The 26,900-nt window shown below is 38.7% G+C and overlaps 1 long non-coding RNA gene across 1 annotated transcript; it reads right to left on the reverse strand.

Moving 5' to 3' along the window:
• Positions 1 to 1,076: 1,076 nt before the first annotated feature.
• Positions 1,077 to 25,555, reverse strand: LOC120515761. The gene is made up of 3 exons (XR_005630701.1): positions 25,279 to 25,555; positions 1,487 to 1,529; positions 1,077 to 1,109 (listed from the first exon to the last, which is right to left on the reverse strand). It is a non-coding gene; the product is annotated as an uncharacterized LOC120515761 (long non-coding RNA).
• Positions 25,556 to 26,900: the final 1,345 nt, after the last annotated feature.

Here is a 26,900-nt window from a genome sequence, read left to right on the forward strand (position 1 = left end):
ATCAGAGGTATCATTCTACACTGCCTCCCTGTGTTCATTGTTTGCCTCCCTTCTGCGTGCCTCTGAGTCGCTCATCTGCTATAAATGACAGGACTTTCAAGGGATTGCTGTGCTGGGTAACATCTTGGCATTTTCCTTCGTATCTCTTACCTTTTTAAAATCATAAAATGCCTTACTAGTAAGCAAAACGATAGAAACACAGCAGTAATGAACATACAGAAATACAAAGAAACCCTGAAAAGGACATGTTTTATCCAAGCTCTGTTTGCAAACACAGCATTTAAAATGTGTATGTAAAAATACTGACACTTTACAGCATTCAGGGTCACTGATGACCCTACACATTTCAGGTGAACAGCTGGTCATATTAAAATGATTTTAAACTATTGTGAACTTGTTTCTCGAAGATAGATAGATAGATAGATAGATAGATAGATAGATAGATAGATACTTTATTAATCCCAAGGGGAAATTCACATACTCCAGCAGCAGCATACTTATAAAAAACAATATTAAATTAAAGATTGATAAAAATGCAGGTATAACAGATAATAACTTTGTGTAATATTAACGTTTACTGCCCCGAGTGGAATTGAAGAGTCGCATAGTGTGGGGTCTCCTCAGTCTGTCAGTGGAGCAGGACGGTGACAGCAGTCTGTCGCTGAAGCTGCTCCTCTGTCTGGAGATGATCCTGTTCAGTGGATGCAGTGGATTCTCCATGATTGACAGGATCCTGCTCAGTGCCCGTCTCTCTGCCACAGATTTCAAACTGTCCAGCTCCATGCCTACAACAGAGTCTGCCTTCCTCACCAGTTTGTCCAGGCGTGAGCCGTCCCTCTTCTTTATACTGCCTCCCCAGCACACCACCGCATAGAAGAGGACGCTCTCCCCAACCGCCTGATAGATCATCTGCAACATCTTACTGCAGATGTTGAAGGATGCCAGTCTTCTAAGGAAGTATAGTCGGCTCTGTCCTTTCTTGCACAGAGCATCAGTATTGGCAGTCCAGTCGAATGTATCATCGAGCTGCACTCCCAGGTATTTATAGGTCTGTACCCTCTGCACAGTCACCTCTGATGATCACGGGGTCCATGAGGGGCCTGGGCCTCCTAAAATCATAAAACCATTATCTGAGAACTCTCAATTATACATCATTATACAAATCCTTGTGAATTTTAATAATAGAAAATATATAGTGTATGTGGTATCTTAACATAAAAAAGAACATTTTGCTGTAGTGTGCATTGTTCAATCAAGTGTATGAAAAATACCCTGTGATCAATACAATAAAAGCCAGTGAGTTAGTAAAAAGAAAAAAACGTGGCATGGACAGCGGTCAGGACGGGCGTAGTAGTATAGCAGGCCAATTAAAATGGCAGTTTAAATGTTTAAATTAAAGAGTGATAAAAATGCAGGTATAACAGACAATAACTTTATAATGTTAACGTAGAAGGGATTTGTTGTGGAGGAAACCAATGGGGCATACCTGGGGAACTGCATCCAAAGGATGTCAGATGATACTGTGAGATCTATAATGAGTAAGTAACAAAAACAAATAAATAAATACATCAATTCAACTTCATATAACATAGACATATAATTAGTAAATAATGTAGTGTCTTCATATACAAGATCATATTGTAAAACTCTAAGATGAACCCTAAAAAAACAACAAGGAACAACTTTATGTTAGGTAGAATGCCCAGCGAGGGCTGGATGGTCTGTTGGCCTTTGAACCCCTGCAGATTTTGTATTTCTCCAGCTTATCAGAACTTTTCTTTTGCTTTTTCTTTTCTCACAGCCATGTGAGCTTATCATTGGATGCATCATTAGAGACTTTTTATATAGATTTTATATACAATAACTCTACTTTTCTTTTAATTACATGTATTTATGGTTACATTTGGTTTATTTTTGTATGTTATTTATTCATTATTACTCTTACCTAATTTAATTTGTTTATCATTTCTTGTAGCCATTTTGTTTGGCACCTTCCTTTCTGCTACATCCTGCGTATGAAAATGACATAAATGTTGTTGTTGCTGTTAAGCGTCCATCCATCACAGATCATGCATTGAGATTCTACAAGACTGGTTCAGTTTAAATCTGCCTATTACTTCACATTTATTTTATTGCAATATGGGAGGACACTGTAGTATCTTGAGAAAGTGCACAAAGATACAGAGAGAATGTGCAAACTCTACACAGAAAATAAAGATGTTGGTATTTGGTATTTGAACCCCATCTCCTAAAGCTTAATGCAGTACCACTGATTAGCACTAAACCTTTATCAATGAATCTGTACTCTGTAATTTGCTTTTATAAAGAAAACTACACGGTAATTCTAGTACATTATAAATACATAGGTATATAAATTTCAAAAGGAGCTAAGAAATTAAAAATCAACTGAAGGTAAATCAGTTTAAACTGACAATAAGAGGTGATAAACATTACAGTGGAGTTAGCACCAGCTGAGCAGGTATAGAAACGTAATTTATAAAATAAATGCAGGGAGAGTCAATCTAAAATGCAAGAGAGAAAAGGTGAGTTTTCAAGCACAATTTGAATGTTAGGACTGACAGATCCTCACGGGAAAAAGTTCCAGAGGGTAAGGTAGCCACAAAGCTAAATGAGCGTTCACAGAGCATTGCATAATGAGGCTTTATATATTCAGACATGCATTTTCCAACATGTCTCTTGTAACAAGGTGCAGCTTGGCTGTCCCAGCTCACAGCGTAGTTTATCCATTTTTGTGGACACCTTTCCTCTGCAGTATTTGGTTTTTATTTTTTCACAGTAATTTGAAGCCTTTTTATTTTGCTAAACTCTGTATTTAAAAAAAAATATTCTATCTCTGTTTGCTTTAAATCTGGATTACAATAACTCACTTTGTAAAAATATTTTATTTAATGAGTCACCCAGTTTAAAGACGGAGAGAGCACTGTCTCCTTTTACTTTCAGGCATCTTATGGGGCTTACCTGATAGGAATATTTATTTACTACACACAGCAATGCATCAGTCATGCTAGTCCAAGCTGTAGTAGTTTTTTTGTTTTCTAATAAATAAGAGCACAAAAAAGAAAAAATCACAAATAATAGGAATCCAGTTTTCTAGTTAACCCAATTACTTGCTAGTAAGTTAAACTGGACTCTGTGCTATTAGATACAAGACCACGAAGCCTGATCTGCATTCAGCTGTGCCACTGTGTCATCCTGACTTTATATAGATAGATAGATAGATAGCAGCTTATATGACCCCAGAGAGACATTTGGCTTTTTACTCTCATGAAGTGATGTTACCAGCCCAGCAGACCACATAATAGCATAGAAGATCGCCCTGGTCATCACAAAGTTGTAGAACATGTGAAGGATGTCACCACCCACATTGAAGAAATGGAGTCTCCCAAGCTAAAAGACTCTGCTTTGCCCTTTCTTCAATAGTTCCTCTGTATTATGAGACCAATCCAGCCTGTTATTGATGTGGACACCCAAGTACTTGCAGCAGTGCACCAACTCCAGATCCACTACTTGAATTGTGACCAGATATACAGTAGGGGCTCTTTGGTGTAGTGAAAGTCAATAGGCAGTTCCTTGATTTCCTTGATATTAGTGTTAATTCTCCTTGCACCAAGAAACAAAGTTTTTCACCTGACTCTTCTACTCTGTCTCCACCAATCAATAGATCCTACTAATGCAGAATCATCTGAGAATTTCAGCAGGTGACGTGACCTGTTTACATATTTATAATCCTGAGGAAAACAGACTGGAGAGAAGAGGAGACGGGACTGTTACTTGTGGGGCTCCAGCAGTAAACTGGATTCTGTGCTGTTAGATACAAGACCAGAAAGCTTCATCTGCATCCAGCTGTGTTACTCTGTCCTCATTTTTGATAGATAGATAGATGGATAGATAAGGAGTTACATTATAGATAGATAGATAGATGTGAAAGGCACTATATAAGAGATAGATAGATAGATAGATAGATAGATAGATGCTTTATTTCTCTTCAGTGGATTTTTTTTTCACTCTGTTGTAGTGATGTTACCAGCACAGCAAATCACAGCATAAAATAATGCACTGGCCATCACTAAGTTGTAGAAGATGTAAAGGATGTTACTAACCACACTGAAGTAAAAATTAGAAGTAAAGTTTAAAGTAAAACCTCACATTCACTCTAATTCATAATGTTAAACATTTTTTTTAAAATAATCTACTTGCATAGCGAAACACCCATTTATTAAAATGAGCACAATGATAAAATGTATAGTAAGTCCATCTGAGCATAGAGCCTTGAGCATGGGAAAGGCGCTATATAAATAAAATGTCTTATTATATTTATTATTAGTATCTGTTTCAGTCACATCATGCATTTAGGAACCTCTGTTCACCGGATTCGCTAGCTCTTACACCCCTCTTTCTTTGTGCTTCGTGTTACCTTTATTCATTGGACACTGTAGCCCTCTTGTCGCCACTGGACGACATTATGCTCAGGTATGGATGCTGGATATATATGGATTATTAATAAATATAAATATATAGAGATTATTCTCTGTTAACCTAACCATGGCTGGATTTACCATCAGGGTAATTTGGGTGTGGACCCTGGGGTCCTGCTCTTCCAAGTGGCCTTAGCATAAATGCTTATGCTGCAGTCGTCATACGTCAGAACTGAGAAGTTAGAAGTCACAATTATATCATTTACAACCTCACCTGATTCATGCTACCGAAATGCGAAAGTCAACATGGATGCCCCCATGAAAGCTGGTATTTCAGCAACTTACGTTAACAAATAGTTTTATAGCCTAGATTGAAGAAGAAACCACTGAGCAAGAAAGACACAAAAAGTATGTTGTCATGTGTAAAAAAGATTTTTGTGCTTTTAGCCATGATTAATAGCATAATCTATATGCTATTTAAAAACTGCACAAAGTAACCATTGAGTGCAATGTGCAAACAGTAGCACATATCAGGCTAAAATCGGTCAGTCCATTACGGTTTACTTTGGTCATGTAGTTTACCCTCTCAATATTTTGTGTTATGGATTTTAGTAATTCATGTAAAACAAATTCTTCTAATAAACTAATCAAACCTAGAAAGTGTTACTATACTTCCTGATCGCCATGTATGTCGCCATTCTTTGTTGATGTTGTAATCTGAAGTTGGAGTTGAGAGACGAGACTCGAGTTTTTGAGTAGGCCTGTGCAGGAGATAAGACACACCAAATAATGCCAAACCTGAATTAACGATTCCCTACATGATATTTTATTTTATTTGGTGCAATCGATTCTCGTAGATGTGACACTGCAGTCAATTAGTTTCTTAAATTCTTTATAATACGATAATGAGCAAAAAAGGAAGATGAAGTTGTAGTGATATTACTTTCAGTCTGTGTCCCTGATTTATCCCTTACATATGTGATGTTCATAATGTATGACTATATTAGATTAGATTAGATTAGATTAGATAGATACTTTATTAATCCCAAGGGGAAATTCACATACTCCAGCAGCAGCATACTGATAAAAAGTAATATTAAATTAAAAAGTGATAAAAATGCAGGTAAAAACAGACAATAACTATGAATAATGTTAACGTTTACCCCTGGGTGGAACTGAAGAGTCGCATAGTGTGGGTGAGGAACGATCTCCTCAGTCTGTCAGTGGAGCAGGACGGTGAAAGCAGTCTGTCTCTGAAGCTGCTCCTGTGTCTGGAGATGATCCTGTTCAGTGGATGCAGTGAATTCTCCATGATTGACAGTTGCCTACTCAGTGCCCGTCGCTCTGCCATGGATGTAAAACTGTCCAGCTCCATGCCTACTATAGAGCCTGCCTTCCTCACCAGTTTGTCCAGGCGTGAGGTGTCCTTCTTCTTTATGCTGCCTCCCCAGCACACCGCAGCATAGAACAGGGTGCTCGTCCCAACCATCTGATAGAACATCTGCAGCATCTTATTCCAGATGTTGAAGGACGCCAGCCTTCTAAGGAAGTATAGTCGGCTCTGTCCTTTCTTGCACAGAGCATCAATATTGGCAGTCCAGTCCAGTTTATCATCCAGCTGCACTCCCAGGTATTTATATGTCTGTACCCTCTGCACACAGTCACCTCTGATGATCACGGGATCCATGAGGGGCCTGGGCCTCCTAAAATCCACCACTAGCTCCTTGATTTTGCTGGTGTTCAGGTGTAAGTGGTTTGAGTCTATATGTGAGCGTCTTGTGGGGTTAGTGGAGTGTTTGATGTTTACTTTAAGCCTCAATGCCCTGGGGTCTGTGGGGGCTTAAAACCACCCTTGGGCCTAAGTGAAAAGATTCAACTCTTTTAATCGTTCCATTCCATTTTAATCCTTCATGTACATCTTGAACAGGTCTATTAGATTTTCTCTGGATTTTTTTTTCTCATGTTGTTATGTCATTTTGTTTTGATAGGGAAACTGTACTTAGTGATCAAGTTGGATTCTCACAAGTGTGTTATACAAATTAATCATAATCTGTTTTGACTTATACTGCACAAAAGGTACAATATAGCCTAGCACCTAACATTATTAGCTAACATAATAACATCTGCTGGTGGATTATGAGTAATCCATTAAGACTCTGTAGTCTTTCCCATTAAGCCGATGTCACATTATGCGACTTCTAGTCGTTGAGATTGTCAGGCTTTTCAACTGCTGCTGCCGAATTCATCACCAGATCCTATCTATTTACATGAATAGATTCTGCTGGTGTAACACCAGATAGCGCTATACCTATGCTTAACCCAACACACAGACACTGACATTGCCAGTTAAAAGCACCAAGAAGTCAGTCAGTCAGTCATTGTCTAACACAGGGTCATGGGGGTCTGCTGGAGCCAATCCCAGCCAACACAGGGCGCAAGGCAGGAACAAACCCCGGGCAGGGCACCAGCACACACACACACACACTAGGGACAATTTAGGATCGCCAATGCACCTAACCTGCATGTCTTTGGACTGTGGGAGGAAACCTACGCAGACACGGGGAGAACATGCAAACTCCACCCAAGGGAGGACCCGGGAAGCAAACCCAGATCCCCGCGCCAAAAAGTGGTTTAATGATTTTTCTTCTTGTACAGTGCTCTTCCAGCACCACCGCCACCAATAAACAGGCAAATAACTACAATAATAATCACTAATAAATCACAATACTCCTCCACACCTCCCAGCATGCTCTGTCCTCTACCTCCCAACTCTGGCTTGCTTGCTGGGTCTCCACCAGTCCTTTATATAGTCCTCGACCCAGAAGTGCTTCTGTCCTTCCATCCACGTGACTCGTCAGCACTTCCGGATCAGATGGAGAACTGTATTTTTCTTCAGCCCGGAAGTACATCTGTGCTTCCATCCACGTGACTTCGGAGTACTTCTGGGCTATGTAAACAGTAGGTACTTCCCTACAGTATCTCCTGGCGGCACCCATGGTACCTAGCAGGGCTGTGTTACCGAACTCCAAGTCTCATAGTGCCCTGCGGGCATCTGGGGCACCGCTGCAGTCCAGGGAAGCTGCCATCTATTGTCCTGAGGGAGGCAGTGTCCCTGATAAGCTGCCTTCCCCCATCCTTCTGTTACTGGAGCATCCCGGCCAGGATAAACTGCCAGCCGTCCCTTACACTGGGCATATCACATTTATCAACTGAGTGCCAACCTTCCAGCACACTTGTGCTCGTCCCTTTATTGTGGCAGCCCATAATGTGCTGCCTGATGGAGCCAGCACTGTACAATTAGTTAACAGGAACAGCAAGTTCAGCCATAATCTCTGCCCTTTTTTTCATTCTGTTTTATTGCATAAAACACTACACATCAGACAGACAGACTTTATCTTCTGTTTGTGAGGTTCAAAACACACACATTCCTTATATATTGTTGCATTGTACCTCCAGGTGAGCATTCATTGGTTGTCAGATGTCATGTACACAGAGACCAGCTGTACAATTAAAGACAAAAATTAAACCTGTTTGATATATTTTTGAGGGTGAGTTGTGGACTATTTGGAGTGAATTGCTAGACATGTCTTATTACATGTGTAACCACAAGAGGGCGCTACTAAGCCCCAAACCACAGACAAAATGTCACCGAGCACAACTCTTGGTTCAAATAAAGGATTTGTATGTGATACTAACGCATTTCTAATCAAACACCGGCCAAAATCAAGACAAGAATATAACAATCAATCAATTTCTTCTCTCCTTCCTACCTCTCCTCTCTCTCTCTCGCCCTCCTTCCTCCAAGTGAGTGTTACCCGCTGCCTTCCGACTCTGACTCCCCAAGGTAAGGCAGTGGGCTTCTTTTAAACTGGACCCAGGACTGCATCTGTTGGCACAGCATAGGTCATCCAAAGCACTTCCGGGTCGTTTGGAAACCAGAGCAATCCTCTTCCAGCAGTACCCTCTGGTGGCACCCGATGGGCTTGCGTTTGCTGTGCAACCCTGCATGTTCAGTACAGAGGAACACTGCCACCTGCATTGTGGAGGATTGAATTGGTCTCACATTCATGTTCATCCAGTCCATCCTTTATTTTTCTGTCCCAGATGGGATGAAAATTGTGAGGTGTTCCAGCCAGGTTAAGTCTCTACTCCCATTGTCCTTCCAGTGTTGGCCCGGATGCCTGTTCTTTTTTCATGGCACTTAGAAATGACAGGCTTCACGGGAATTATGCCACTGGCAGCCTCTGGCTCGCTAAGATTATGTAATTGAAGACTATGACTGAAAACTACTGGAAAAGTCATTTAACATGACAGGGCATTAAGTGACACTTTCTAGCTTCAGACTACTGGTGTAGTTTTCATGGAATAAACAGGAGGCCCAGCAGTCAGAAGTAAAAGGAATGTAAGCATCTTCTACAACCTGTCCCTCAATGTTGTATACTCTACTGTATATCCAGACATTTACAGAAGCTTGCATAATTCTAAACATTTCAAAACTCGGTTCTTATTAAATAATAATAATAATAATAATTGTAACAGTTTTAAATTGTAATAAATGTAACTGCATTTTACGAGGGTTTCCAAATGGTTCAAAATATTCAAATGCAGGTGCCAGTTAGACATTTTGGCACTAGTATGACTCAACGAACAAAAAATACTCCACAGGTCAAGTGTCTTTGTTTTTAAAGATTTTAGTAAAATCAAAAGCAAACAATTCAACACAAAAATATAGAAAAACGTTCAGAATACATGAAAAAAAGAGAAAAAAGGGTAACATGATATTCTGCATAAATATTTAGGTTACATTTCTTAAATTTTCATTCTGTGTATCGAACAGTCAAAAAACTCTATGCTCTTCATGTCTATCTGTCTGACTGTTCATGTTTCTTTCTAGCTGTCTAACTTCAATCTACCTTTAATACTAACTTAAAGGATTTACAATAATAGTCATAATAATTCCAATCTCTGATGGTTTAATAGCCATTTTAGGGTCACCCAGGTTGGCCACTTGCCAAATAATTTTGGGAGGATTGGAACAGAAGTTTATTATGGTAAGATACCCTTACTGATGCCAATTTCCTTTAGCTGCCTTTTAGGATATGACAGACAGGCCGGTGATCTTAATTTAATCCGAGATCATGGGGCTACAAGTGTTAATAGTATTTCTAATAATTATAACTTTATAAAAATAATGCATGACTAATCTAGAATGTTTATAAAAACTGCTTGGAAACAAATCCCTATATTTATGTAAGGCACTGCTCAGTATCCTGTATAGTTAAGCAATAGGCAAACTATGCTATAATAATTCTTTAGATATCATTCAACTGCAGCATTTTAGATTATTGTATTACACTAGCTGTAAAAACCGCAGGGTCCTAGAAACTATTGAAATCGTCAGAATGAAATTTGAAATGTAGAGATGTCATTGTAATTGAAAGGAATTTCTCTGGGCATCTTTCTCCTAGGAGGTTTCATTTTGCCGACGTGCTCACATCGCTTGTGCATTAGCAACCAAGTGACTTTGTCTTTCTTCAGAGGTTTTGTTTTGCCGATGTGTTCGCCTCACTTGTGTATTAGCGGCTAAGTGACTTTGTCTTTCTTCAGAGGTTTTGTTTTGCCGACATGCTAGCCTCGCTTGTGTTAGCGGGTAAGCGAGTGTCTGTTTCCTCAGAGGTGGAGCCGTTACCCCGACTTCACCGCTCACTTCTGGGCTGGACAGACAGACACATTTCCACGTGTAGAAGTTTATATTTAAGATACACACAATCTTTATAAAAAAAACTTATTTTTTTATATTTGTTTAGCAGGCTACAATCAGAAGCATATGTGCATTATTTTAGAGCTGAAGAGCCAACCCATGGACAGGCAAACACAGACAAACGTCTGCATTAGCAGGTGTGGTGGCTCAGTTGGAGCCAAGAGGCACGTGGCCTCAAGTTTAAACACCGATCAAATAATGCCTATGTTGTCTTCACACTGATCCTACTTCAATGGTGCAGTGGCACAGATAATTTGAAGTGGCCATTAGCTGAAGGGAGCGTCTCAGCTTTTAAATCCTGGCTGAAGACTCACTACTTCAGTTTAGCACACCCTGACTAGAGCTGCTGGTTAACTGTACAGACTGCATCTCTGTTGTTAGTCAGTAGCACTAAAACATTAGTAACATGATAGTTATAATTTGATGCTAACCTTCACCTATTCTGTTTCTCTTCTCGGTACTCAAATGTGGCACTTGGTAAATGCCCACCTGCCAAGTTGTTTTGTAAAGTCATCCCTGATGGAGGATCCCAGGAATCGTGGGGTAGAGGGGTCCTTTCATCAGATTGGCTGGCCCAGCATTGGCCAAATGGGGGAGGCAGCTTGATGGCTGAGGTCTCCAGGACTCTAAACAAATCCAAATCATATTATGTGATATCATCTACTGTTAAATTCTGCTCCGTACTTGTTAAATTTTTATTTTTACACTGTATTGAGGATTTGTTCCGTTCTGTGTATTGTATTGTATTGACCCCCTTCTTTTTGACATCCACTGCACGCCCAACCTACCTGGAAAGGGGTCTCTCTTTGAACTGCCTTTCCGGAGGTTTCTTCCATTTTTTTTTCTTACATGGGTGTTTTTGGGAGTTGTTCCTTGTCTTCTTAGAGAGTCAAGGCTGGGGGTCTGTCAAGAGGCTGGGCCTGTTAAAGCCCATGGCGGCACTTCTTGTGTGATTTTGGGCTACACAAAAATAAATTGTATTGTGTATTGTATTGTAAATGACTTTGAGGATGAGCCTATCTGAGGTATTACAGAGATGGCATCCCTGCTCCTACAAGCCTGAGCTTGTCATTCAAGGTAAGGAGTTCTGTCATTCATTTTTCCATTTCATTGATGATGATTTCTACAGATAGTGTTGGATTGACGCCAGAGTTTCAAAATGTAGAATTTGGCTCCAAAGTGTCCAGAATTTGCAGTAATGGGCAAAGAAATGCAGGGAGATTCACTAGAAAGAGGCCCCAAATATTCTGTAATAACATTCGCTAGGATGAAGCAAATCTGAACGAAACAACGTGCAATGTGCTCCTCGGTATATGGAGCTTCGAACAAGCCAGGATGCCCCTGTGTCGAAGTGATGAGGTAGGTACCGGGCAGCCGTCGCAATGTTTAACCTCTGTTTGCAATTTCTGGGTGCATACCACCTGTACCCCTTCACTCAATCACTTGACTTCTCATCAGGATGATGGTGTACAGTATCGAGCAGTGTGTCTTCATGGTGCGAACCTACTGGGTCACCGATTTGTTTAAGCGATGTCAGGATCAACTGGATGATCGTGAATTAACAGAAGGTTACTTCCAGCAAGATGGAGCAACGTGTCACACATTGGCAAGGAGAATGGCAGAAATTGAGTCCTTCTTTGGCAACAGGGTAATTTCAAAGGGGCTTTGGCCACCACGGTTGCAGGATCTGACACCACCAGACTTCTTCCTTTGGGGTATGCGCAAGGGAGAAGTCTATCGGAACAAGCCTCACACCATGGAAGATTTGAAGGAAAACATCCAATGTCAGATTGCTGCTATTCCCCCTGAGACGCTTGCCGATATGCTCATGAACATGGAGCGCTGTGTTAAAATGTGTCTGGCAGAAAACGGAAACCATCTCCAGCATCACATGTAATGCAGTCGATTACACGTATGTCAAAGTATATAGCATATTTTTTTTGGTTCAGATTGCTTCATCCTAACGGGAGTTACAACAGAATATCCGGGGCCTCTTTTGAGTGAATCTCCCTGTAGGTTCCCTTAATGGAAGGATGTGAAAAAAAAATATTCCAAGGAATGATGATTTCTCTTCATGTCTATAGAACTGTTCCATCAGACTCCTTCGCTTTTCCCAGAATGCAGCAGTTAATGTAGTTATATGTTCTTCTGTCATCCTCACAATAATAAACAGATTCAAAATCAGATTCTAGAATCATCTCCATATCCAGGTCATGGCTTGCTATGCTGCAAAGATCTGATCCAGTGTACATCTAGAGTATGACAGCATCATATGTATCGTACCAACCAGGTTTTTATGGACTGCTTCCTGGTTCCTGTGTCTGGTGATGACATTTCTGACTTGGCAAAATTGGCATCCTGGTTTTCAAGCAGTGGCACTACAATGGAAGAACACCCTACTCATCAATGCTACAACTGCTGTAAGTGCAGAGCGATGGAGCCAACGCCGGTCCTGGAGGTCTGCAGTAGCTGCAGGCTTTTGTTGGCAATAGCAGGCCTTATTTATATATCATGACTTGCTAGTGTTTGAACTCTTCCATGTCAGGTCATTCTTAAATCGCTCTTCACTTTCCTTCTCAGTACTTTATTAAACCAAACAGTGCATGATGAACACACACTGGCAGAAATGGAGACAAGCTAGATGAAGAACTGCTGGTTCCTTTGTCATTTGCATCTTATTGCTAATATGTAGCAATCAGAAGTGGAGAATGTAGATGTTTAAGACTGAAATAAGCAATTAAGGGTTAAAAATCTTAATAAATGAGACAAATAAAATGAAGCAGAAAATGCCACTTGAGCAATAAGAGCTTCATCAGCAATACATGACTTCTCATGAAGCAAATTGGATTGGAGCTAAAAGCTGCAGCCACTGTGGCCCTCCAGCACTGGCGTTACTCACCCCTGATTCCAAAGGTCTGGGTCTTTAATAGCAAATCAAATAAATGAAGTTAATTAGCAGCAAATCTGGTCACTAATTAAGAAAATGGTTAGAATGAAAACCTGTAGCCACTGTGGTCCTCCTGGATCAGAATTAGGCACCCCTGGCTGATTCTGAGACTAAGAGGAAGGAGCTGTGAGGAGAGATTGAACCTCTTTGGTTTAAGTGAATGGAGGTTAAGAAGGGAGATGACTGAGGTGTTTACAATTATGGAATGATGATTAGGGTTAGGGTTAGGGTTAGCCTACTTTTGTAAAATTTGACTTGCTTGTATGGAATGTTATTTGATTTGCATAAATTCAATAAAATATAAAAAAAGACAATTACAACAGTAGATCCTAGTTGTTACTCAGTCAGTCATCGTCCAACTGGCTAGATCCTAACACAGCGTCATTGGTGTCTTCTGGAACCAAACCCGCCAGCACAGGGCGCAAGGCAGGAACAAACAGCGGGCAGGGTGCCAGCCCACCGCAGGGCACACACACACCAAGCACACCCTAGGGGCAATTTAGCGCCGCCAATACACCTAACCTGCATGTCTTTGGGAAGAAACCGGAGAACCCCGAGGAAACCCACACAGACACGGGGAGAACATGCAAACTCCACTTAGGGAGAACCCGGGAAGTGAACCCAGGTCTCTTTACTGCGAGGTAGCAGCGCTACCACTGTGCCACTGTGCCGCCCGTGGTTGTTACTTTCAAAATAAATTCTACAACATGAGCACAGGAACACATGTTTACATAAATGTAAGAAAGTGTTTCATCATGCAAAGAGCTACAGACATGGAATGAAAGAAATAAATTACCAAGAAGTGTGTTGGGGAGTAGGACTTTAGGAACCTTTAAATCTCGGCTTGATGTTATTTTGGATCACCAAGGTGAATAAGATGGACGAAGCCTGTTGGGCTGGATGGCCTGTTCTTGTCAAAATGTTTCTAATGTTCTAATGTAACTGTCTTCAGTTTCTGAAAAAGGCTCAAGACTGGCATCTTCAGATTTTATTTAACTTAGGAGGCCTCATGCTTCTAATACAAAAGTATATGATTATCCTCTTTTGTGTGCAGTACAGGTAAATGACAATTTAATTCCTTTACATTTTATAAACTTATAATACTCAGCTGGACTGGTCTTTTAATACAGAGAAAGTATAAAGGAAATAGAAGAGTGGGCTATTTTTTCTTAGGAGACTGCACTCCTATAATGTGAGTAGTGGCACCCTTTACATGTTCTTCAACTCCATGATGGCCAGTGCAATATTCAATGCTGTAGTGTGCTGGGGGAGTAATATCACTTCAAGTGAGGCCCACCAACTCAACAACCTGATTAAGGAGTCACTCTCAGTTATGGGATGCACTCTGGGCCCCATGGAGGTCTTAAAGGTAGAGAATGAAGACAAAATGGAGTGTCATTATGAACAATGATACACATCCTCTCTCTGACACACCAACACTGAGGACTTTCAGCCAACAAATTATTCAGCAGAAGTGTGTCAAGAAATGTGACTGGGGCTTCTACATACCCAAGGCAATATGTCATTATAATGCCTCACTATGGACTGCTCTTTAATCTTTATCCATGTCAGAAGTTTGGATCTATCTATCTATCTATCTATCTATCTATCTATCTATCTATCTATCTATCATATAGCACTTTTCATATCTATCTATCTATCTATCTATCATATAGTGCCTTTCACATCTATCTATCTATCTATCTATCTATCTATCTATCTATTATATAGTGCCTTTCATATCTATCTCTCTATCTATCTACAGTATCTATCTATCATATATTAAATAGCACCTTTCACAGCTATTATATATTACAGTATATAGTGCCTTTCACATCTATCTATTATATATTAAATAGTACCTTTCACAGCTTTTATATATTATATAGCGCCTTTCATATCTATCTATCTATCTATCTATTTATTGTGGAAGACGGCTGGGGGCGGTACCCAGCCGGGACGCCCAGGAGGACTGGAGGAGGGCTTGCGCATCCTCCAGATCACGAGGGGGCAACTGCCCTGGTTACACTGGGGACCATGAGTGCAGAGCTTGGAAGCTCAACCCTGCGGGGCCCCGTGGTCACCGCCAGGGGGCGCCCCGGTGCCTGGAGAGCCCTGGACCTCAGCACTTCCGCCACACCAGGAAGTGCTGGGGAGAAGAAAACTGGGGACACCTGGAGGGCTTCCGGGTGCGCAGCCGGCACTTCTGCCACACATGGGAGTGTCCGCAGAGGAGTGTCGTGAAACACCTGGAGCCCATCCGGGCTTGTATAAAAGGGGCCGAAGTCTTGCTGGAGAAGAGTGGAGGCGGCCCGAAGAAGGCAGGCACTGCAAGGACAGGCCTGGACTTTGGGGTTCAGTGCAGAGGCAATGGGTTGTGCAGTAAAGTAAAACAGTAAATAGTGTAAATAAAGATGTGTGTGTTGGGTGACAAAATGTTGTCTGCCTGTCTGTGTCCAGGGCTCATTCCACACTATCAATCTATCTAGTGCCTTTCACATCCATCTGTCTATCTTTTAAATATTATATAGTGCCTTTCACATCTATCTATCTATCTATCTATCTATCTATCTATCTATCTATCTATCTATCTATCTATCTATCTATCTATAAAGTGCCTTTCACATCCATCTATCTATCTTTTATATATTATCTAGTGCCTTTCACATCTATTATATAGTGCCTTTCATATCTATCTACTGTATCTATTAAATATTATATAGTGCCTTTCACATCTGTTTATCTATTGTGAACTGGGACCCGGACATAGGCAGACGGAAAACATAGTTCCACCACACACTATTTATTTACAGTAATATGTACAAATTCGTGCTCACAAACCCCAGTGCCTCTTGCACCGATTCCCCAAAGTCCAGGCCTTACTCTCAGTCACTGTGCCTCTCTCTCGACCGCCTCCCGTCCTCTCTCCAGCTCTGTCCTCTTCCACCTGATATCCATTGCTGACTGGAGGGAGACGGCCCCTTATATGGGAACCCGGATGGGCTCCAGCTGCTTCCCGGCAATCAGTCATGGCCACACCCCAGTGTGGCGGAAGTGCTGGCTGTGCACCCGGAAGCCATCCGGGTGTCCCCTGTTCTCTTCCCCCCAGCACTTCCTAGTGTGGCGGAAGTGCTGGGCTCCAGGGTTCCTCAGGCACCTGGGTGCCGCCTGGCGGTGGCCACGGGCCCCTACAGGGTTGGGCCCCCAATACAACCAGGGCGATCGCCCCCTTGCGGTCTGGAGGAGGCACAAGCCCTCCTCCGGTTCTCCTGGGCATCCCGGCCGGGCTCCAGCCCCGACCGGGTCCCACACGGGATACTCCGGCATCGGGGCGCCGCCTGGCGGTGGCCACGGGTCCCTACAGGGCTGAGCTTCCAAGCCCTTTACCCGAGGCTCCCTACATAACCAGGATGGACGCCCCCTCACGGTCTGGAGGAGTCACAAGTCTTCCTCTGGTCCTCCTGGGTATCCCGGCCGGGCTCCAACCCTGGCCGGGGACCACACTACCTATCTATTATATAGTGCCTTTCATATCTGTCCATTATATAGTGTCTTTCATATCTATCTATCTATTTATCTATTATATATTAAATAGTACCTTTCACAGCTATTATATATTATGTAGTGCCTTTCACATCTATCTATCTATCTATCTATCTATCTATCTATCTATCTATCTATCTATCTATCTATCTATCTATCTATCTATCTATCTATCTATCTATCAAGTGCCTTTCACATCCATCTATCTGTCTTATATATATTATCCAGTGCCTTTCACATCTATCTATCTATTATATGGTGCCTTTCATATTTATCTATCTATTATATAGTGCCTTTCACATCTATCTATCTATCTATCTATCTATCTATCTATCTATCTATCTATCTATCTATTAAATAGTACCTTTCACAGCTATTATATATTATGTAGTGCCTTTCACATCCATCTATCTATCTTATATATATTATATAGTGCCTTTCACATCTGTTTATCTATCTATCTATTATATAGTGCCTTTCATATCTATCTATTATATATTAAATAGTACCTTTCACAGCTATTATATATTATGTAGTGCCTTTCACATCCATCTATCTTCAGTTGTTCTGAATGCACTGCTAATGCTCACAGCACCAGTATTTGGAGAGGAGACAAACGAAGAAGAAACTTGGGTTACAAACTAGAAAAGGTGTTGGTGAGGCCAGCAGAGGGCGCTTACCCAGTTGTCAGTGTGTGGATCCCAATGCTCCAGTGTAGTAATGGGAACACTGTGATGTAAAAATTGGCAGTTCTTCAGATGAGGCGTAAAGCCGAGGTCCCGACTCTCCGTGGTCATTAAAGATCCCTGATCATCTTTTGTAAAGAGTAGGGCGTTTCTAGATGTCTACTCTAAACTGACCAACATGGCCTGGTTATTATGTCCCCCTTTAATCATTCCCTGTCTCTAATCGACTGAATATCCCTCTCTCACCCCTTCACCACCTAAGAGCTAATGTGCGGTGAGCACACTGGCACAAAAATGGCTGCCGTCCCACCCTCCAAGTGGATACTTCACATTAGTGGTGGCTGAAGTAGCTCCCTATGGTCCATATAAAGCACTTTTAGGTGTAATTAATATTATTATGAGAACTATAATCTGCTAATTTCATTGCGCTTGCATTACATTTTATCTGCAAAAAATGGTTGTGGTGTTTTTTGTTTAATGAAGTGGGTCATGTTATTAATGAATGACAGCATTTTTATTTATCACTTTCAAGCGTGACTCTAATGAAAGTCTATTGACTTCCAATGCCAGCAATATTTATTTACAACACAGGGCAAAGCATCAGTCATGCTAGTCCGAGCCGTAATACGTCCTCGTTTTCTTATAAATGTGCACACGATGAAGAAAAATGGCGCAGCAAAAAATAACCAAAATCCAGCTCCCTTGTTTTACCAGATTAATTGCTAATAAGTTGAAATCCGTGCTTTGAGCTCAGCTCCTACCACAGCAGAGAAAGGCGGCACATATAATACATTAAGCTCTTCGATTACATTTACGGTAGACACACACACACAATAACATTCAGTCTGAAGCTCTCTTTCCAGGTGGCTACTTTGCCATTATGTAAAACGGCTCTGCTGCTGCTGCTGCTGCTGCTGCTGTTTCTCTTCCTCCTCAGCACTGCCCTCTAGGGTTAATTGGCAGCGGCACTGAAGTATGTCTGCATGTAAAAACTGTACAAGGTGTAGCAAAAAAAGGCAGAGGAGGAAAAGACAGACTTTTTCTAACAGGAGCAAACTTACAATTTGTAGTCTTGATCAAATGAGTCTCCTTCAGTCGAGATGCTATCAGAATCAAGTATAGAAATGAACACCACTATGGGACTGAGTTTAATCATCCAATCCCAGACCATATTGATTTTGGAACTGTGCAGTATAACTATATAAATAGCCCATTTCTTTGCAACTGTATCTAAAGTCGGTCATGAACCCAAAAAACCTTCACAACCTAGTCCAAAGTGAATTATGCCCTGCAGAAATATATTAATAAAAACGAACACTGCCAGGCTTCTCTCCCAACTTATTTTCACGTTTCAAGAGCTTAAAAATATAAAATCAATAATCATTTAGTCATAAGGGTAAATGAAGCGACATAACATCAAAGTATACCCTTTAGCCATTCAAGTCATTCTAGGCAATTTATCTCATCAAAAGGCAGTGGTAATAATCCCTTTCCACTCCGAGACAAGAAGCCACACAGCAGCCGCATTATCCTAGAGTAAACAAGTTTGGAGAAAATATTAAAAATCAATAGCTGTTTCCTTCTATCAGGGTAGATGGCATCCATCATAAATCTGATTTTGTAAAGAGTTCTAGTGCTGCAAAAAAAAAAAAAAGAAAAGAAAAGAAAAAACAGGAAGAAAAGTCAAAGAGCTTTTCCATTCCCAATGTAATCGCTGTTATCGAGTACATGTAACATTTTAATTAGAGGGATATTACTAAAAAGGTCACATTTAACGAGAAGGACAATGCACTTATATACATTATGAGTGGCACTAAATGAATTTCCTAAATTAAATCATGCAAGAAGAAATGAATGGTATTGTTAGTATTTCTTCACTAAAGCTAAAAATAAAGAGCCATATGATTAGATGTATAATTGAAACTTTTTGTTGTATTAATGTAGCGAGACGTCAAGCAAAATGAGACCTTTTATCGGCTAACTAGAAAGATCACAATATGTCATCAATGAAATGGAAATAGTGCCAAAATGTAACACTTTATAATATTATTAGATTTTAATATTGTTGAAAAATTCAAGTGAATTTGAATTTTATTAATACAACAGTTCTAGGGTGCTGTACCGTGTTAGCCATTGTGGATGTGGTGAGACGTCAAGCAAAATGAGACCTTTTATCGGCTAACTAGAAAGATCACAATATGCAAACTTTTGAAGCACCTCAGGCCCCTTCTTGTACCGGTAATGATTATTATGATTAGATGATCATTATCATTAGATGGTTTTTATGATTAGATGATCATTATCATTAGATGGTTACAATACACCTGAAGAAGAGGCCTGAGTTGCTTCGAAAGTCTGCATATTGTAATCTTTCTAGTTAGCTGATAAAAGGTCTCATTTTGCTTGACGTCTCACCACATCCATAATGGCTAATACGGTACAGCTATATTTAAATGTATTAATATTATAAAGTGTTACATTTTGGCACTATTTCCATTTCTTAGATTGATGACATATTGTGATCTTTCTAGTTAGCCGATAAAAGGTCTCATTTTGCTTGACGTCTCACCACATCCATAATGGCTAACATGGTACAGCACCCTAGAACTGTTGTATTAATAAAATTCAAAATCAATTGAAGTTTTCAACAATATTAAAATCTAGTAATATTATAAAATGTTACACTCTGGCACTTGTTCCATTTCATAGATTGATGACATAGCAGTCCGCAGTGTTTTTGTGATACCACAGCTTGCACAGCTTTAACATCTGACTCTCAGGGCTGTCCCCTCGTCCTGAACTGTCCCACATTTTCTCTGCAAAACGTGCACAAATACTGAGGTTTCTTTGCATAGTTACTTGGCATTTAATTGAACAGGGAAAATACAAACAAGACTGATGACTGCATTACACTTGTTTATTTTATTTTATTTTTTTTAATGATATAAACACATCAACCTTCTTGAGCTCAAAACCTCAAACAAGTTCCTCCTTCAGCCCAAAATTATAAAACTCTGTGAATTCTCTGAGCGGATGTAGTGGAGTGCCTGACTGTCATGTAAAAAGAAGGTTTTGTTTTCCTTTTTAAAAAAAATAACTTTCATTTTTATTTTGACCATTTAGAAAAGTTAATACTGATAATAAACATTTTGTTTCTTTCATTTTAATTAGGATTCAGTATACAGGTCACTGCTTTCTGTCTAACTTTGAGTTACATATTTTTTAAACCAGTGCTTACTTGGGTAAGTACTCTTTTTTTGTGTGTACTGCTTCAACTTCAGAAAAGATTAACCGTGTGATTGTTGCCAAAAAAGGTGAGGTTTGGTAAAACAATAATGGACATCTACATCAGGCACTCCACATACCAGATACCAAACACATCTTAGTGAAATGAAGCACAGTGCTGCTTTAAGGAAAACCAATAGGTCCCTATACTTCAGTTATTTGTATCAAGAAGTGCTAATAAAATGTTAAGGTAACTTCTACCAGTGAACAGCAAGTCAGTGACTTTCTGTAGTCATGTGGAATGAAAAACAGCGTGGGTTCACTAATTGTATTACAGTCCAGTCACGTCTCTTTATTAAGTGAAGTTAATCATGTTTGGGAGGAACAAAACTCTAGAGGGTACGGCTTAGCTGAGCTCGTCTGGGCTCAGGCCGGCTGGGTACATTTTCACTGAAGAAGATAGATAGATAGATAGATAGATAGATAGATAGATGGATAGATAGATATGAAAGCCACAGCATAATAAATAGATATTAAAGAAACTATTTCATAGATAGATAGATAGATATGAAAGGCACAGCATAATAAATAGATATTAAAGAAACTATTTCATAGATAGATAGATAGATATAAAAGGAAATAGATAGATAGATAGATAGATAGATAGATATAAAAGGAAATAGATAGATAGATAGATAGATAGATATAAAAGGAAATAGATAGATAGATAGATAGATAGATAGATAGATAGATAGATAGATAGATATAAAAGGAAATAGATAGATAGATAGATAGATAGATAGATAGATAGATAGATAGATAGATAGATAGATAGATAGATAGATAGATAGATATCAATCAATCAATCAACATTTCATACAAAAAATGTAGCTCAAAGTGCTTTACAAAATGAAGAATAGAAAAATAGAAGACACAATAAAAAATAAACATAAGTCAACGTTAATTAACATAGAATAAGTAAGGTCCGATGGCCAGGATGGACAGAAAAAACAAAAAAAAAAAACTCCAAAAGCTGGAGAAAAAAAATAAAATCTGTAGGGATTCCAGACCAAGAGACCACCCAGTCCCCACTGATAGATAGATAGATAGATAGATAGATAGATAGATAGATAGATAGATAGATAGATAGATAGATAAAAATAATGGTTAATGAGATTTTACTGAGCTGTGTGGTCGCTCCTACAACTCTTGCTTTACAAAGAACCATTTTATTCTGCGACAAGCGCTTTGCAAATAATTTTGTTTTTTCTTTTTTGAGTTTTTAAAAGGTCCCATTTATGTGGACAAAACAGGCATATTTGATGTATAGAAGGCTACCTAGCAACTTACTAACAGATACAGAAATCCAGAACTTTGCCTGTGTTATCGTATGCAGAACGAATCCTTTTAAAAATCACGAAAACCCACAACTCTGTTATTAATTGTTATTTCTGTTACCTGTTATGGATTTTAATTTTTTTTTTTCCAGCAGCTTTCATGGGAAAAGTTATTTTGGGAACAAACACATTGCATCTTTATTTTATTTTTTAAGAGTGTAGAGTTGTGAATTTCTTTTTCTTGAAGATGACACAATTGAACTATTTTAGTACAAAATAAAGAGGCTAAGGTGAACCCTGACATTACCAGTGAATTGTATCTATGACTGGAAACAAGTGAAAATATCTTGCCATAACTAAGCTCCTGTCATTAATTTAAATCTAGAAATCAGTCTTTCACTGAGTAAGGCTGCATTTAAAAATAAAAACAGTGCCCAGCAAATTGCTCTAAGAGGTTTGCTGATTCTTCTAGTAATTCCCCCATTATTCTTTGTTATGTTGTTTCAGTATTTAAAAGCACGAACAGAGCAAAGAGGTACTGCAGCAAGATGCCAGATTATGTTTCCAGTAATGCCCTGCATCCATTTAAAGGGATTGAGGAACTGAGGACTTCTGGGTTTAAATCGTTGAGGCAGAAGGATTAGCAAGGTCAGATTTATATCTTCATCTGAAGAATCTATCCTTTAACAACAACATATTGTGGAATTGACTGAACTTCAGGCCAGAGGGGATAGTGCCCCCTGCTGAGACACTTTCTGTATCACCTGATGATTCTTACAGGCCTCTATTACAGGAACCAGCAAAAACACACAATTGCTTCAGGTCTGAATTTACAACTGCTGTGTGGAAAAAACATTGGCTGATTAGTTATCTGGCCATGTCCTTTAAATGAGGGGTATTTTAAAAAGTATTTGCCCCATGTTGCAAAATAAATAGCCAATACAAAAATTTGCAACATATATGTGTATAAAGTATACATATATAATAAATAAAAATTTGCAACATATATGTGTATAAAGTGTACAATTTTTATAGTTTTGACCATTATGTTACATCAGACTTGGAAATAATTTAAAAATACACTTTGCTTAATTTGTATTCTCACCACAAAAAAAAAAAAAAAAGTTTATTTTTATAACTAAAATGTGTTAGCATTTATTTTTTTTTTTAAACTAAATGTAAGATTTCTTATTAGTAACTGGGATATCAAGCACATTGACAGATGTTGGTGGAGTATTAGTTGTGGTTGTAACTAAACATTATGAGTCTGCATCACATCGTTTTTATTGCATTTGTGGAATTTGTAAAATGAGTTTCGTTGACGTTTAATATTTTAAGTCCTTAAATAGTCACTTAATTAACATTTCTCAAAAGCTGTCAAAACAACCGCTCTTCAATTGTAAAAAAAAAAAAAAAGTATTGCTGTAAACTGAAACTTTATTGAAAGCATAGCGATTGCTGGCAGAATAAAACTTTTTACAGATAAAATACTAGGAGAGTTAATAGGCGGAATCTATCGGATGATCTTTCAGTTTTAATAGGTGAGAAGAAAAGCCCTGCTACTTTAACCTGTTTATGAATTATTATAAGATGAAGAAGAAAGAGAGCAACAAAAATTAACAAGTGACGAAACGAAAGTGAATCGATTTGCGCAGATTCTAGTTATTGATTATAAATTTTAATAGGCCAGTACAAATCCCTATCAAACAATAAACGCGCAACACGAAGCGTTTATGCAGGAGCGAGAATTCGAGTCGATACGTTTTGCCGAAGGTGAAGCGCCGGCGCGCTTCTGGGCCACTCGGTGGTGTTCTGCATGTTACAAGCATTAATGACCGTCCTATTAGCCTTCGGCGGATTAATTGACAGCCACGGATTTCTTTCTTTCTTTTATGTAAGTAGCCATTTCAAAGTAAATTCTTTCTCCTAATTTTTTTGTTCTGAAGAAATGAAAAACATAAATTGCATACGTCTGTAGCGTCTCATTCCACTGGGACACCAGGAACCTTTAAGTTTTAAGTTTCTATGATCACTATTTTAAACTTTGTCATTATTATAATTTATTACAGTGTCATAACGAAACCTCTTAAAGCAGCAACTGTTTAACTACTGCACAAGTTGATTTAACTAAAAAGTTTAAAATTATTATAACATCATTGTCTAGAAGCTATAAATTATATTGTTCCTGTGCATAGATAGATAGATAGATAGATAGATAGATAGATAGATAGATAGATAGATAGATAGATAGATAGATAGATAGATAGATACTTGTATTCTAAACTCACGGAGACAATTTATTCCTTGAACGCATTCGTCACATTTAGCGCCCCCTGCAGCAATATAAAATATAAATATATTTACACTTATATACGGTATTGATATAATTCAAAGATAGATAGATAGATAGATAGATAGATAGATAGATAGATAGATAGATAGATAGATGAAAGTACATAAAGATCTATTTATGAATTTTAAATACAATCCATTCTCTACAACGGTAATATATTTAAAAAAAAAATCAACATCAACCTTAAAAGCAAGAAACGACATTGACTATCCAGTTAAAACATTCATCAAAAAGTATATGAAAATAAAAGAAAACAACAAAGAAAACTTACAGTTTTAAAATAAATGCATTTCATTTAATTTTTATATACTGCAATGAGGCGTTAAATCTTCTGTGGTTAATGTTAAATGATAAAAATAACAACTTGTAAACTCCAATAAGTATACGTGTCTCTTTGATCGGGAAACTCGTCTGCTCTCTTGTTTAAGTGTATACCCCCGTCTTCCCGTTATACCTGATATACAGAATACGAATATTTTATTAGAAACATAACCTGTAATTTACGAATTTCTGTTGTTTTAGGTGAACTAAATCCATACAATGTGCTTCCTGTCACAAAAAAAGATATATTGTACACTGTAGACATAGCAAATCTACTCCCGGCGCCCTACTGATGCCAATAATTATCTGGACACTTGGAAAATCTTTAAAAATAAGAATACAATGTCCTTTTGAAAATAATTGGCTAAAAAGTAAATAAAAATAAGTTTATCCGTTTTATCAAACACATAACATTAGCAGATAGATAGATAGATAGATAGATAGATAGATAGATAGATAGATAGATAGATAGATAGATAGATAGCGTTTAAAATAACGTATAATGAACACAATTTTTAAATTAATCTGTGATAAAATTGTAGTCACTACGAAAATTAACAACAGAAGCAATAGAACCTTTTAGTTTCTCGTAGAGAGGTGAAATAGTTCGACCTAAAAAAAGCAAACTAAATAAATCAAATAGCATGGCAAATTACACGAGATACTTACAAGAAGAGATGTCTTGCATTTTCAATTGATCGGATTAACTGCGGCACAATACCTGATGAAAATCAGAATGCCACTTATGAAAAATATGATTTGGGTTTCATTCTTAAATTACACCACGTGTAGTCCAAACGAATATTAACACTTAGACACTAAATATTTAATTTCGACAATGAAGAAAAAAATAGCTGTAGTATTTAATATATGTAAATAGATAAAATGTCATCTAATTTGGAATAATACCAAAGTCCATATGTTTCCGTAATAGTTTACCGATATACCCTGGCCATTTCTCAAACGGTGTAAGTAATAACAAGCGTGAAAATAGAGGCTAACACCTCCCACAGGATGGACGGTGCAAATGCCGTTATGCTGTAAAAAGAGGTTATCGTGTCGAAGTTAAAAGGAATGAAGCCGTAACCTTACCTCTAAAGATAATCCCGTAGGAGGACAAAGCAAGTGCATTTTAAAATAAGATCATTATAGCTGCGTAATTTTAAATAGCACTGCTGGGGCTAAATAAAACTACCTTAAATGCCACCATTTCGTAAAAAGCCGAAAACAGAATGCGTGTCATTATAATTTAACGTTATTATTATTACAATGTCCTAGTGTTCTTTTTAGTTTACCAGTTTTGTTTTTCAGCACTTTTCATTTAGTCTGAAAGATGGAATACGATAATATGCCCATCCGATTTAAAACACTAAAAAGAGGTTTGTTACTTTTTTTATTTGTTAATCCCGATCCGGTCAGAGCCAATTGTTAAGGTCATTACAGTTTATTTGTGGCAGATTTGTTCTTTCAGTTTCAAAGCAAAATGGTCACTTCATTGTATCTATGTCTTGCAAATAAATAAAGTCGCCTAATTACATTGATTTGGCGCTGATTTGTAAACACTGCGGGCGCTGAAGACTACTTCTTTCCATCTAATATAATGACAACTGCGCGGATCGTTATACAATCACTTTTTTCACCTCTATAGAAATCTAAAGAAAGGCAGATCCGGGAAGAAAACACCGATATAAAAAGTAAATAGTAATATTAAAGTCCCCGCCAAATGAACTCAGAAAGGAAACCATCCAGATGAATAGAGTATGTTTAAAAAGATGACACTCAGAAGCGTTTTGCGTAACGGTCAGTGGATTTAAAATAAAATAAAATAAAATAAAATAAAATGAATAAATGTACATAATCATTTTGCACGTGTACATAGTCTGTAAGGATGTCTGCCCCGACTCAAAATAACAACAAGAAGAAGAAACATAATAAGCAAGCGCAGCACAAGCACGCTTATTCGAAAGCTAAATCGCACACTTTCGCACGTAAGGTTAGTGCTCACTCTACTGATCCAGCCTGGTGCCGTGCTCCATTTCACAGAGAGAGGGGCGGAGATGAAATATTCAGATGAGGTAGAGTGACAGCTCCTGGTTTCCAATGCTCTCAGAAACTCCACCGCTCCTTCCTTCAACTCCTCACTTCATAGTTCTTACTACTAAAAACATCGGGCGCTGGGGGATCATAGCGTTTGCCTCCATGCAGCCACTTCGCTGATCTTTGCGGCTTCTTCTTCTTTTTTTTAAGCCGCCCTGCTCCCTTAATGTTTTTTGTTTCCACAGACTGTTTTT

Source organism: Polypterus senegalus, chromosome 15, assembly GCF_016835505.1.
Source record: "Polypterus senegalus isolate Bchr_013 chromosome 15, ASM1683550v1, whole genome shotgun sequence".
NCBI lineage: Eukaryota > Metazoa > Chordata > Cladistia > Polypteriformes > Polypteridae > Polypterus > Polypterus senegalus.